The sequence below is a fragment of the Lithobates pipiens genome, unplaced genomic scaffold (genome assembly GCF_037356315.1).
Source record: "Lithobates pipiens isolate NorthernLeopardFrog02 unplaced genomic scaffold, aLitPip1_a1.2 Scaffold_10, whole genome shotgun sequence".
Classification (NCBI taxonomy): Eukaryota; Metazoa; Chordata; class Amphibia; order Anura; family Ranidae; genus Lithobates; species Lithobates pipiens.
In genome coordinates, this window is record NW_027507686.1 from 9,147,248 (window position 1) to 9,159,842 (window position 12,595).

Here is a 12,595-nt window from a genome sequence, read left to right on the forward strand (position 1 = left end):
ATCAGTCCTGTGTCATGCCAACAGTAAACTGAGACCATTCATGGGTGGGGTTGCTGCTCACAATTTTGCCTAAAAACACAGCAATAAGACATGATACACATGTGGTGGACATGCCCTAGAATACGGCAGTTCTGGTATAGGATCTTTACCTGGATATCCAGAGTCTCTGCAACACCGGTTCAGATGTCTCCTCTGGTGGCACTTCTTAATTTCCCTACAGAGGGAGCCTCCAGGATTACGCAACGCCCCCATCACTTTCATTTTATTGGGAGCTAAGCTCACTCTTGCCAAAGCCTGGAAGCAGCCCTATGTTTCCACTATACAGGCCAAAAGGAAAATTTCCTGGATTATGTTACAAGAAAAAACGGCAAGCGTACTCCTGGACCGCTCGGATAAATTCAGGGCCACTTGGGAACCATGGGCGCACTTCGTGGGAGTTTCTTTATCCACATAAATGCTCTCGGATTTAGACCCTGATTACGGTTCTGTTACCCCCAGGCGACTCCTGTAGGAAAATGCCACTTCCCTTTACCTTCTTTATATCTTTCTCCCTTCCTCTTCTTCTCCTTTTCTACTATTTTTTATTCTTCACCTTCTTCTAAGGAGCCTAGTGAGAGACGGTCTTTAGTGGACGCTTCATTGCGGAGTTGGGCCGGGCCAGCTGATTTCAGGGCCAGTTCCTGCATCGCAATGTGGATCTCAGTATTTTACACTCGGTTCACAGAAACCTGATTTACATACTTTCATCCAGTTACACTGGGCTTCTGTGCCCGTTAGGGATGTTGTTCCATTCATCTCAGGATTACTGTTACATTATAGCCATGCTACATGTTTTGGTTACATATGATGGCTCACGTATATAATTTAATAACCCTTGTTGATTTACTCCTGGTCCTAACTGTCTTTATTTTTGGCAGGGGGATAGGGGCCCTTGGCCACAGCAAAGAGCCCTTATGGGGTGGCGGAGATCCCTCCCTCCTTCCATGACCATTATATTTTTTATGTATTTTCTTCCTTATTTGACTGGGATTTTGTTCAAATGCCTACGTTAGCTCAGGCCTATTAGAGGCAAATGTTTACCTCAGTTACATGAATGTGCACTTCCCATCATATGTATTTCGTGTTGGATTCGGGTTAGTATTATAATGCTCTGTATGCTTGCAAACTGGCTTGACATATTCAAACTTAGGACTGTCCATATTTCTATATTGTCTTTCACTATGTTTTAGTCATTTTCACGTTGACTTTGTTTACTGTTCTTGATGCAAAATAAAAATATTGAAACGAAAAAAACACAGCAATAAATAAAGAATGATACAAAAACATTCTCTGACAGCAACTTCTCCCAACCATCCAAAAACAGTTTGGTGATCAACAATGCCTTTTCCAGAATGATAGAGCACTTTAGCATAAGGCATATAGAGATAACTAACCGACTTACTACTTGAAGTGTCCAGGGTCCTGATTGTAGATGCACTAATGTGTATTATATTTTAGGGCACAGTTTGAATACATTCTCTGTGCATGAATTTTCCAGGGTCCTGGACCCCAATGCACTTACACCGTTGCACTGTTCAGGGCGCTGATCTCAGGTATAATCACTGTATATACACTTTTATCTCAAGCTGGCCATACACTAGCAGAATTTTGGTCAAATTTTTGTCAAAGTGTTCGTTTGATTTTCTAATTGTTAGTATACGAAAGGAAAATGCACTAAAGGGTCCGGTCTAGCAGAGAATCTGAGAATTAGGTAAGTAGATCCTTTTTTTGTCTATGCCCCCCCAAGACCTAAACTAAGAATTAACCCATTGACGTACAGTTGCACTTTTTACCTTTCCTGGAGGTGGGCTTTAATCGATCAAGCTTGCCAATAAGGGGGCATCACTTAAACCCCAAATGTTCTGCATTACTCAATGGTGACATGATGCAAGACTTTACTACAGTACATAACATATTCATTGTCCTTGTCTTAACCCTTGTACACACGGTCGGACATTCCGACGGAAAATGTCCAATCGGACCATGTTGTCAGATAATCTGACTGTGTGTGGGCTCCATCGGACTGTTTCCGTCGGAATACATAAGCTCATGCCAATTATCAGTTTTTTATTTCTGAAAAAAATGTTTTATGTATATATATATGATCACTAGCACATTAAAGAAGAAGTAAAGGGAAAAAAATAAAAAACACACCCTGCAAGGCAAAGGCATAATGAGCTAGTATGCATAGCATATTAGCTCATTATGAATAACTTACCTGAGAACGAAGCCCCCGAAGCTGTCCTCCGTCTTCCTCTTCGCCGATTCCATGGATCCCGGAGAGACTTCCGGGTCTCGCGGCTCGGGCGCTGTGATTCACTGGAGCCGCGATGACGTCACTCGGGAGCCAACACTCGCGGCATATCGCCGCGATCTGCGGCCTGCCCAGTGCGCCTGCGCGCCGCTGTCTACGGCGCATGCGCCGTAGACAGCGGCGGCTGTCTTTGGGTAAATAACTCCTAAACCGTATAGGTTTGGGAGATATTTCTTGGACCTACAGGTAAGCCTTAATCTAGGCTTACCTGTAGGTCAAAGTGGTTTGTAAGGGTTTACAACCACTTTAAAGCTGGAGTCCGCCGTTTTTTTTTTTTTTTTTAAAGCCAGCAGCTACAAATACTGCGGCTGCTGACTTTTAAAATAAGGACACTTACCCGCCCACGATGTCAGCACCCGAAGCCGATCTCTCGATCGTCTCTCGGGTGCTGCCGCCTCCATCTTGGGTATGGGAATCAGGAAGTGGAGCCTTGCGGCTTCACTTCCCGGTTCCCTACTGCGCATGCGCGAGTCGCGCTGCGCAATAAGGTTGGTCCACGCTGTCTCTGGGATCCGTGTCTTTCCCAGCAGACAGCGGGGGACCTGCAGGAAGTGGCGTAAATATCCACAGATTCTGCGGATATCTATGCCGGAAGTGGGTGCAAATACCTGTACTATACAGGTATCTGCACCCCCCCTCCCCCCCTGAAAGGTGCCAATTGTGGCGCTGGAGGGGGGAAGGGTTTCAATGAGCGGAAGTTCCACTTTAGGGTGGAGCTCCGCTTTAAGGTGATCATATGTCTCAAAAGAAGGACGTACCTGGTAATGTAGAGAGTATGGCTTACACTGACCTCTGCCTAAAAAGTCCAATTTCTAGTAGGGGTTACCTTTTGTCTTCTGGTTTACTTTACTTGTACATGAGGTTTTCCGGGTCCAAGATACAGTTATGCTGGTAAACTGTCTATGGTGCTGATCCCAGATAATACTTTCTGCACATGAACTATTCATTGCAATTGAAATTGATATTTTATAGATAGGCAACTCCTATCCTCATATTGATTAGTGGTTCCAAATTAATAATAACTACTGCAGTAGGGAACAGACAGAAAAGATACGCTCAGCATCTTTCCAAATAACCGTTCTCCTTTATTATGATGCATTTGAAGGGTTTTATACACATGGTTACGTAGGTATCACATTAATATTACAATTGTATGTTTATGGTAACAAGGGGCGTTACATAGGCAGGCTAATTCTAATCAGGACTCGAAAGAATGCAAAACATGTACTGAAAACATTATTAGTGCCGTGTGCACAGTGAGGGCAGTGTGCAATACATATAAAATAGAATACAATTATATACAGAACCTACAAATTCCCATTACACACTATCATTTTTTTCTGCTGAGTTTTTCCTTCAGATTTACCAAAACCATATAATATGAGGTCAAACCTTAGGAGTTTCCAATTGTATGCAATCAGGCAGGCCCTTGTACTACATGGTTTTGGTAAACCTGATGGAAAAACTCAGCAGAAAAACTAATAGTTTGTATGGGGCATTAGATATGTCTTATGCATGAAAAGTCCACGGTCCTAATTGCAGATATAGCTATGAGTAAAGTGCTTTGTGAAAGAGAACTTTCCAAGGTTCTGATCTTCTGAGTCACATTTTTTTGTACATGAATTGTCCAGAATCCTAATTCCAGATACGTTTTGCATGGTGAACTCTCCAGGATGCACATGAACTGTCCATGGCACTCAGTAGATTGCTTTAAAAAAGTCCTAGATTCTTTCCTAAATGTACATGATATAACTAGATAATAACATTTAAAGGTAAAGTTTATCCAGGGAATATCCGATTGCCTCTCGGGGGATCAGGAAGGATTTTGTTTTCCCTGCTGGAGCAAATTGTACCATGTTTTGCTGGGGGTTTTTTTTTTCTTGCCTTCCTCTGGATCAACGATGGGTATAGGATTGTGTATATGGGATTGTCCAATTAAAAAAAAAAATATTGGTTGAACTAAATGTACTTGTGTCTTTTTTCAACCATGTAACCTTACATATATGACTTGTACATGAAAAGTCTAGACTCCTAATTCCAGATACAGTTACGTATAAAACATAAAATAAAATAAGAACTTTATGTAAGAGAATTTGCCCAAGGTTCCACTCTTTGATTCACATTTTTGTATATGAATTATCCAGGGTCCTGATCCCAGATACACTTGTAGCACTAACCCCCGAAGGAGCTGCTGGTTTGAATTGGGCTTACCGTTACCATCTTTTCCTCAATTCATGTCTAGGGGTGTCCCGTGGTAGATGGCCCAGTAACTTGAGAGACTGACGACAGAATCTGCATAAAGGCATTTTATTTGCAAACATAGACAATGAACAGTCTCTTAAATTGGGATAAGAGGGTTAGGAAGAAAGTTCAGGTACTCTTATTGTCAAAGTCAAAAATTGAAGAAGTTGCTTACTTTGACTGCATCCAGAGAATAGCCATTCGCAACTGGATGTTCAAACAGGTTGGATAGTCCCTCTCTCACAAGGCCTAGCAGCCAACAAGGTGCTTAACTTAGAAACAAGTCTCTGCCACAGACGTTGTTGTAGAACACGTAGGAAAACTAAACTTGTAGAACACTCGTGTGATACCTGGATCTTTCAGCCAGCTTGGCGATATCCACGACACCACATTTACTTTGGTACTTTAGCCCTTCCAGGCTCTTTCTAAGAAACCAACCCGTACGTGGTCTTCTTCTGAAGAGTCCTCCCCTGGAATGCTATGAAGCTAATGGGTCTCTGCCAAACCGGAGACGGCACCCAACCACCTCAGAATCCTCCTTTAGTTTCCTTGCCTCGGGCTAGCCAGCCCCGAGACAACAAGTGGGGTGGATCCGCACCCCAGGCCATAGCCTTTCTTGGGGCCGTCAGGAGGACCAGGACCATGAAGTCAGCACATCCTTCTGGACCGGAACCCTGAACCACGTGACATCCGCATCTTAAGTACCCTCTCCCAGAAAGCACAGCAAGAGCGCCACTCCCACTGGGAGGGTTCCAAGAGAGAGTAATCATAAAGAGGAAGTAAACCCTGATGGGTTTACTTTCTCTTTCATTCCTGCAAAGGTAAAGCATAATGGACTACTATGCATCGCCTGCATGCGCCATAGACAGCGGTGCCTGTCTTTCGGTAAATATCTCCTAAACCGTGTAGGTTTAGGAGATATTTCTTGGACCTACAGGTAAGCCTTAATCTAGGCTTACCTGTAGGTCAAAGTTGGTTGTAAGGGTTTACAACCACTTTAAAGCACCCAACCATGCCTGCCATAAGAGACAGTGCCCCCTGTGGCCAGGCTGAACATCCCACAGTCCAGTCAGATTGATGCTGAGGTCCAAATTTAAACAATATCACCCAAGCCAAACTGCATGCTCTTCAGGAGCCGGCGCTACACACTTATTGTGGTGAACTGTCCAGGGTCCTGATTCTAGATCCAAATCCTGGGTTTAGTTTTATTGTACATGATTTGTGCAGGGTCCAAGATACAGTTATGCTGGTGAACTGTCTCGGGTGCTGATTATAGATAATACGTTCTGCACATAAACTCTTCATTGCTCCTTTATTAGATCTGTCATATGCATGACAAGTTCAGGGTCCTAATTGCATATATAGTTATGTGTAAAGGGCTTTGTGAAAGAGAACTCTCCAAGGTTCTGATCTTTATATTCACATTTTTGTACAAGAATTGTGCAGAACCCTAACTGCAGATACATTTTTTATGGTGAACTGTCCAGGATGCACACAAACTGTTCATGGCCCTTATCTTTAATATATGACTTGTACATGAAAAGTCCAGACTTCTAATTTCTGATAAAGTTATGTATAAAAAAAAAATACTTTATGTAACAGAATTGTCTAAGGCTCTGCCCTTTGATTCACATGTTTGTATATGAATTGTCCTGAGCCCAGGTACACTTATCATGGTGAACTGTCCAGGGTCCTGATCCCAGATACATGTATCATGGTGAACTGTCCAGGGTCCTGATCCCAGATACACGTATCTTGGTGAACTGTCCAGGTTCCTGATCCCAGATACACGTATCTTGGTGAACTGTCCAGGTTCCTGATCCCAGATACACGTATCTTGGTGAACTGTCCAGGGTCCTGATCCCAGATACATGTATCTTGGTGAACTGTCCAGGTTCCTGATCCCAGATACATGTATCTTGGTGAACTGTCCAGGTTCCTGATCCCAGATACACGTATCTTGGTGAACTGTCCAGGGTCCTGATCCCAGATACACGTATCTTGGTGAACTGTCCAGGGTCCTGATCCCAGATACATGTATCTTGGTGAACTGTCCAGGTTCCTGATCCCAGATACATGTATCTTGGTGAACTGTCCAGGTTCCTGATCCCAGTTATACGTATCTTGGGGAATTGTCCAGGGTCCTGATCCCAGTTACATGTATCTTGGTGAATTGTCCAGGGTCCTGATCCCAGTTACATGTATCTTGGTGAATTGTCCAGGGTCCTGATCCCAGATACATGTATCTTGGTGAACTGTCCAGGGTCCTGATCCCAGTTACAGGTATCTTGGTGAACTGTCCAGGGTCCTGATCCCAGTTACAGGTATCTTGGTGAACTGTCCAGGGTCCTGATCCCAGTTACAGGTATCTTGGTGAACTGTCCAGGGTCCTGATCCTAGGTCCTTGGTTTAGTTTTATTGCACACAATGTTTCCAGAGTCCAATATACAGTTATGCTGGTGAATTGTTCAGGGTGCTGATCCGAGATAACACTTTCTGCACATGAACTATTCATTGCCCTTTCCTTAGATGTCTTATATGACTTATGCATGATAAGCTAAGGATCCTAATTGCAGATATACTATTGTTACATTATAAACATTCTCTTGGATATAGACACACGCCTAAACCTTGTGGACATCCTTCCCAGAAGAGGTGAAGCTGTTATAGCAGCAAAGGGTGGGCCAACTCAATATTGAACTCTACGGACTAAGACTAGGATGCCATTAAAGTCCATGTGTGTGTAAAGGCAGGCGTCCCAATAATTTTGGTAATATATATATATATATATAATTGGTTGCCCTTATCTTAGGTCTTGTACATTAATGTCCTGGCTCCTGGTTGCAGTTACAAAAGTGCTTTTGCAGAGACACTCCACTTTGTTGGGTCTCATCTGAAATCAGAGGCTATGGCACTTTGCTTAGGCATTCAAAGTGATAGAGTGCGTTGATACAAGTGACATCTTGTTTTGCTAAACGTGGAATAGAAGGGAAATTATTGTGGAGAGTAACTTTTGGAATCAGGGCCACAAAATGTGGTCACCAAAAAAAGTAATTTTACTTACCCAAAAGAAGGCTTTAGTACTGATTCTTTGTGAAATGTTAATTCTGCATTCAAGAAAAAGCTTAAAAGGCCAAAGGAGAATGATTAATGAACAATATAGATGCACTTCAACTGTACATGCATGCTGGTATAACCAACAACATACATATATTTTCACTGCAGTTAGCTATTGTAAATGACTCTACGAAGATCTCGGTGATTATTGGATATATATTACATAAAGCCAGGAGATTTTTCCTGACAGAGGGACCATGGTGGTTGTAGATTATCACAGCATGTATGCAATTAATTAGGAAGGAGAAAGGTCATACTTAAGACATGTTTCTGGTGACAGAATGGGGATACAATAATAATTATGGCTTAAAGGACAAATCACAGCTCACTAGCTGCATGGAGGAATAACTATAACATGCCTTTAAATTATTAACCCCTGTGACCCCCCTTAGCACCATCCTGCTGTCTCTTTTATATTTAGTGCTAAATAAATATATTTTTTTAAATTGGGAACTTTGATACCACAATTGCTCTTAATATTGCAGATTTGAATAGATACAATTACATTCTGTTGTCACCTTGCTGGGAATCTATGTGTGAGGTTCTTGGGTTGAATCACGGCAGGGAAACGAGGATAGTCAAGGATAATCATAGCCATCAGCAAAATGTAGATAGTCTTTCATCAAGATACATCTTCACCAGAGCTCCCGATGGTGGGGCTTGAACACTGAGCAATGGGCACTCTCAAACTGCAGTCTTTGGAATGACCTTGCTGAAGCCAGCCAATAGCTAGAGAAGGTAACATTTTACTCCAGCCAGTTGGATGTATTGCCAGTGGATAATGCAAAATCACAGCTCACTAGCTGCATGGAGAAATAAGAGTAGCATTGCTTTTAAATAGTGACCCCAATGACCAATTTGCACCATCCTGCTACACGTTTAATAATAGATACTAAATAAGGAATCTATGTGTAAGGACCTTGAGTTGGACCCAAGCATGGAAATAAGGATGGTCAAGGATAATCACAGCCATCAGCGAGATGTAGATAGAGTTACGCCAAGATGTCAAGATACTCCTTCACCAGAGCTCCCAATCAGGGCCGTCTTTAATATTGACTGGACCCTGGGCAAAACTTTTCTTGGGGGCCCCCCATGCAGTTTTCACTCTCCACCTGCTCTGAGGCATACAATAAATAGCAGCTAGACTCAAAATCAGTTTACTGAATCAGATCAGGCAGCTATTGCGATTAGTTGCTAGAGATTAGCAACCAGTCAGTGAGCGGTAATGATACAGTGTAGAGGTTACAGCACACATTACAGCTCACTGGTTAGTTGCTAGAGGTTACAGCACATGATTTCTGCTTGTTCATTGGCTGCTATTGATTGCTGTGGATATGACCTCAGAGGGGCAAGATATACATATCAATGCTGCTGGTCGCCGCTATTTACATATGAATGCAGGCAATTTACATGTAAACACAAGGTCCGCGAGTGAGTCATCTGTACACAACAAAAGGGCAGAGCTGAGCAATATATGTAGCAGCACTTCACACTGAGATATTGGGACACAGCACGGGACTAAAACCTCAAGTGAAAAGGGAATTTAAACCAGCATAGTTGGCAAGTATGAGGCAGCTGCTTTGGGCCCCACAACAATGACAGGGCCTAGGGCAGATGCCCCATTTGCCCTGCCCTAAAAACGGCCCTGCTCCCAATGGTGAGAGTCGAACACTTTGCAATAGGCACTCCCAATCTGAGTTCTCTGGAATGAGCTCACTGGGGCTAGCCAACATCTAGGTAACAGTTGAATCCAGCCAGTTGGGTTTGTTTCCAAAGAATAATACAGAAACACAGTTTGTCCGAGCAACTGAAGGTTGTAGTTTGAGATAACTGGAGTCAGATTTCAAGAACTAAAGCATGGAACAAACATGTAGTCAAGAAACAAAGTTGAGGGAAGGTAGGGTTGGAGCATTAGCAAAGTCAGTAGAAAAAAAGTGTTGCAACTAAGGTCAGACTGAAACATAAGAGTCACAGATTTCCTTCAAAAATGGAACTGAACAAATCCAGATGTATAGCAACTCCTGGTGACACATAGTCAAGCCTCTGCAGTTAGACAGGAGACCTAAGCCTATAATGCTGATTAATTCAGGTGAACTCTAGAGAGAAATCGGCTGTGCTGGAGGATACAGAAGAGGCAGTGGAGGAGCAATGGGGCCGGGAAGTCCACCAGAAGAATTATAAGCAGAGGGAGCAGAGGTGGAAGTACACAAAGAATGAGGCAGCATGATGTGAACAAACTGTCTGGATTAGCCCTAATGTTCAGGAGAGTCTCTGACCTTCCCCATAGATAAAGTTGATGATGTTTCAAACAAAGGTATATCAGGAAACTTTCTATCGAAGTCTCTATCAACATGAAGAACAAGGACAAAAGAACATTACTATGGTTCATCTCCAATCAATTAAATACATTAGGGAGATATACATGAAATTGTTTTCACTTCATATCTAGGTCTGAAATTAATTATGATGGAGGGGTGGACTGTTGCGTGGAGCAGGAGATAAACAGAAGGTGTTCGGGAATCTCAGAGATGGAGAAAGATTCACCTCACCAGCTACAGAATACGTTTTGGAGGAAATGAAATAACTGCCTATAAACTTGGGTCCTAATGTGTGCAGCAAATTTTGCGAATGAAAACTATTTTTTTTTTCTCCAACATTGAAGTTTGGACAAAATCTGCAGGTTAACCACTTTGGTTTACAAATAATGATCAGGACGCAGGAAGCTTTTAGCCCTTGTACACACGGTCGGAGAATCCGTCGGAATGTGTCCTATCGGACCGTGTTGTCGGATAATCTGACTGTGTGTGGTCTGCATCGGACTGATTCCGTTGGAATATCCGTTGGACCAAATTTTCCAACTTGTTGGAAATATTTTTCGACCAACTGGGCCGATCGGACATACTCCGATTATGTGTAGAGACTTTTGATCGGACCAAGTGCCACGCATGCTCAGATCAAATTCCTACATCAAAGCTATTGGCTACTAGCCTGAACGTAGTCCCATCGTAATGAAATTACATCATCACGTTCTGAAAGATCGGATTTTCCAACAACTTTGTCCAACCGTGTGTATGCAACAGTTTCGGACAAGATCCGACGGACAAAATCCGACGGGCAAAATCCGACGGATTTGGTTGTCGAAATCTCCGACCGCGTGTACAGGGGCTTAGAGTACAAGCACTTTGTTTAGAGAAAGGAAGTACTGAAAGACTTCATTTTACTGGTTACAGTGACTGACGTTTTTTGTTTTTATCATAATATTAAAAAAAAATGTCAATCCTGCCAACGTTTGCCTAAAGGGAGCCTACTCCACAATAATGGCACAGGGACACATTCAACATCCAGCAAGAGCTCTATGTGCCTCCATGCCAAATCCAGCAAACACATTATTCAAAAAAGGTGATGACCATCCCGACTTATAACTAGCCTTTGCAGTAAGGTGCACATGGAAGGGGATCCTGCCTTTAAAAATTTCCCAGCACACTTAAGAGCTGGCCTGCAAAAAAAAAAAAAAAAAATGAAAAAAATAATTGTCCTTGTCTAACAAATCCCCTTAAAAACAGAGGTTTTATGCCCCATATACACGATCGGAAATTCCGCCAGCAAAAGTCATATGTGGGCTTTTGGTCAGAAATTCCAACCATGCATATGTTCCATCAGACTTTTGCTGGCAGAATTTCCGCCAGCAAAAAACTGAGAGCAGGTTCTCTATTTTCCCGATGGAAAAAGTTCAGATCGGAAACTTCGATCGTCTGTAGCAATTCTGACGCGCAAAATTCCTACGCATTGCTCGGAAACAATTCGACGCATGCTCGGAAGCATTGAACTTAATTTTCTCGGCTCGTCGTAGTGTTGTACGTCACCGCGTTCTGGACGGTCGAAGATTCAGAGAACTTTTGTGTGAATCGTGTGTATGCAAGCCAAACTTGAGCGGAATCCCGTCGGAAAAACCATCCAAGATTTTTCAGATGGAGTTTCCGCTCGTGTGTACAGGGCATTAGTTGCACAAATTTGCAAATATATGTGGAAGCCGCAGTGCCTACGCCAAGGCTACTGTGTGTACTGCCGTCCTAACTCTATATTTTTGAGAGTCTCCAAGTTGGAGCACATATAGCAGTGGAAGTAATGGAAGACATCTCTTAACTGGTTAGGTTGCCAGACATTTTTTTTTTTATCATAAGCCTTAAATGAAACATAATATTTTTTCTTGCCATTTAGGCCACAGTCAAGAGGGCAGAATTTTTCTAAAGCTAGAATTCTGAGGCTCATTCAATCAACCCACCTTGCCAACTCACCTCATACATTCTACACCAAAATAGTTTTAGTGCATAATTTTTTAATAATGCCGTAATATGCCCTAATAATGTTCTATCTAGGCACCAGAAGCTTCTAAACCATTGGTGAGATGATCTGAGCTTTGTGACATGGTGCATTATCCTACCGGAAGGAGCCTTCAGAAGATGGGGACACTGTAGTCATAAAGGGATGGACCTGCTCAGCAACAATACTCAGGTAGGTGGTGGCATTTAAAAAATGCTCAACTGGTACTAAGGGGCCCAAAGTGTGCCACGAAAATACCCCCCCCCCCCCCCACACACACACACAATTACACCACTAGCTTGAACCAGTGATACAAGGCAGGATGAATCCATGCTTTCATATTGTTTACACCAGATTCTGACCCTTCCATCTGAATGTTGCAGCTGAAATCGAGACTAAATGCATTGAGTTGCTGCCATGTGATTGGCTGATTAGCAATTTGTGTTACCAAACAATTGAACAGGTGTACCTAATAAAGTGGCGGGTAAGTGTACATAGACGGAAGGTTAAAAATCCAGAGTCTCTCTGTTCCCAAACTTGGCTCTGTCCCAGGCTCTGGGCATG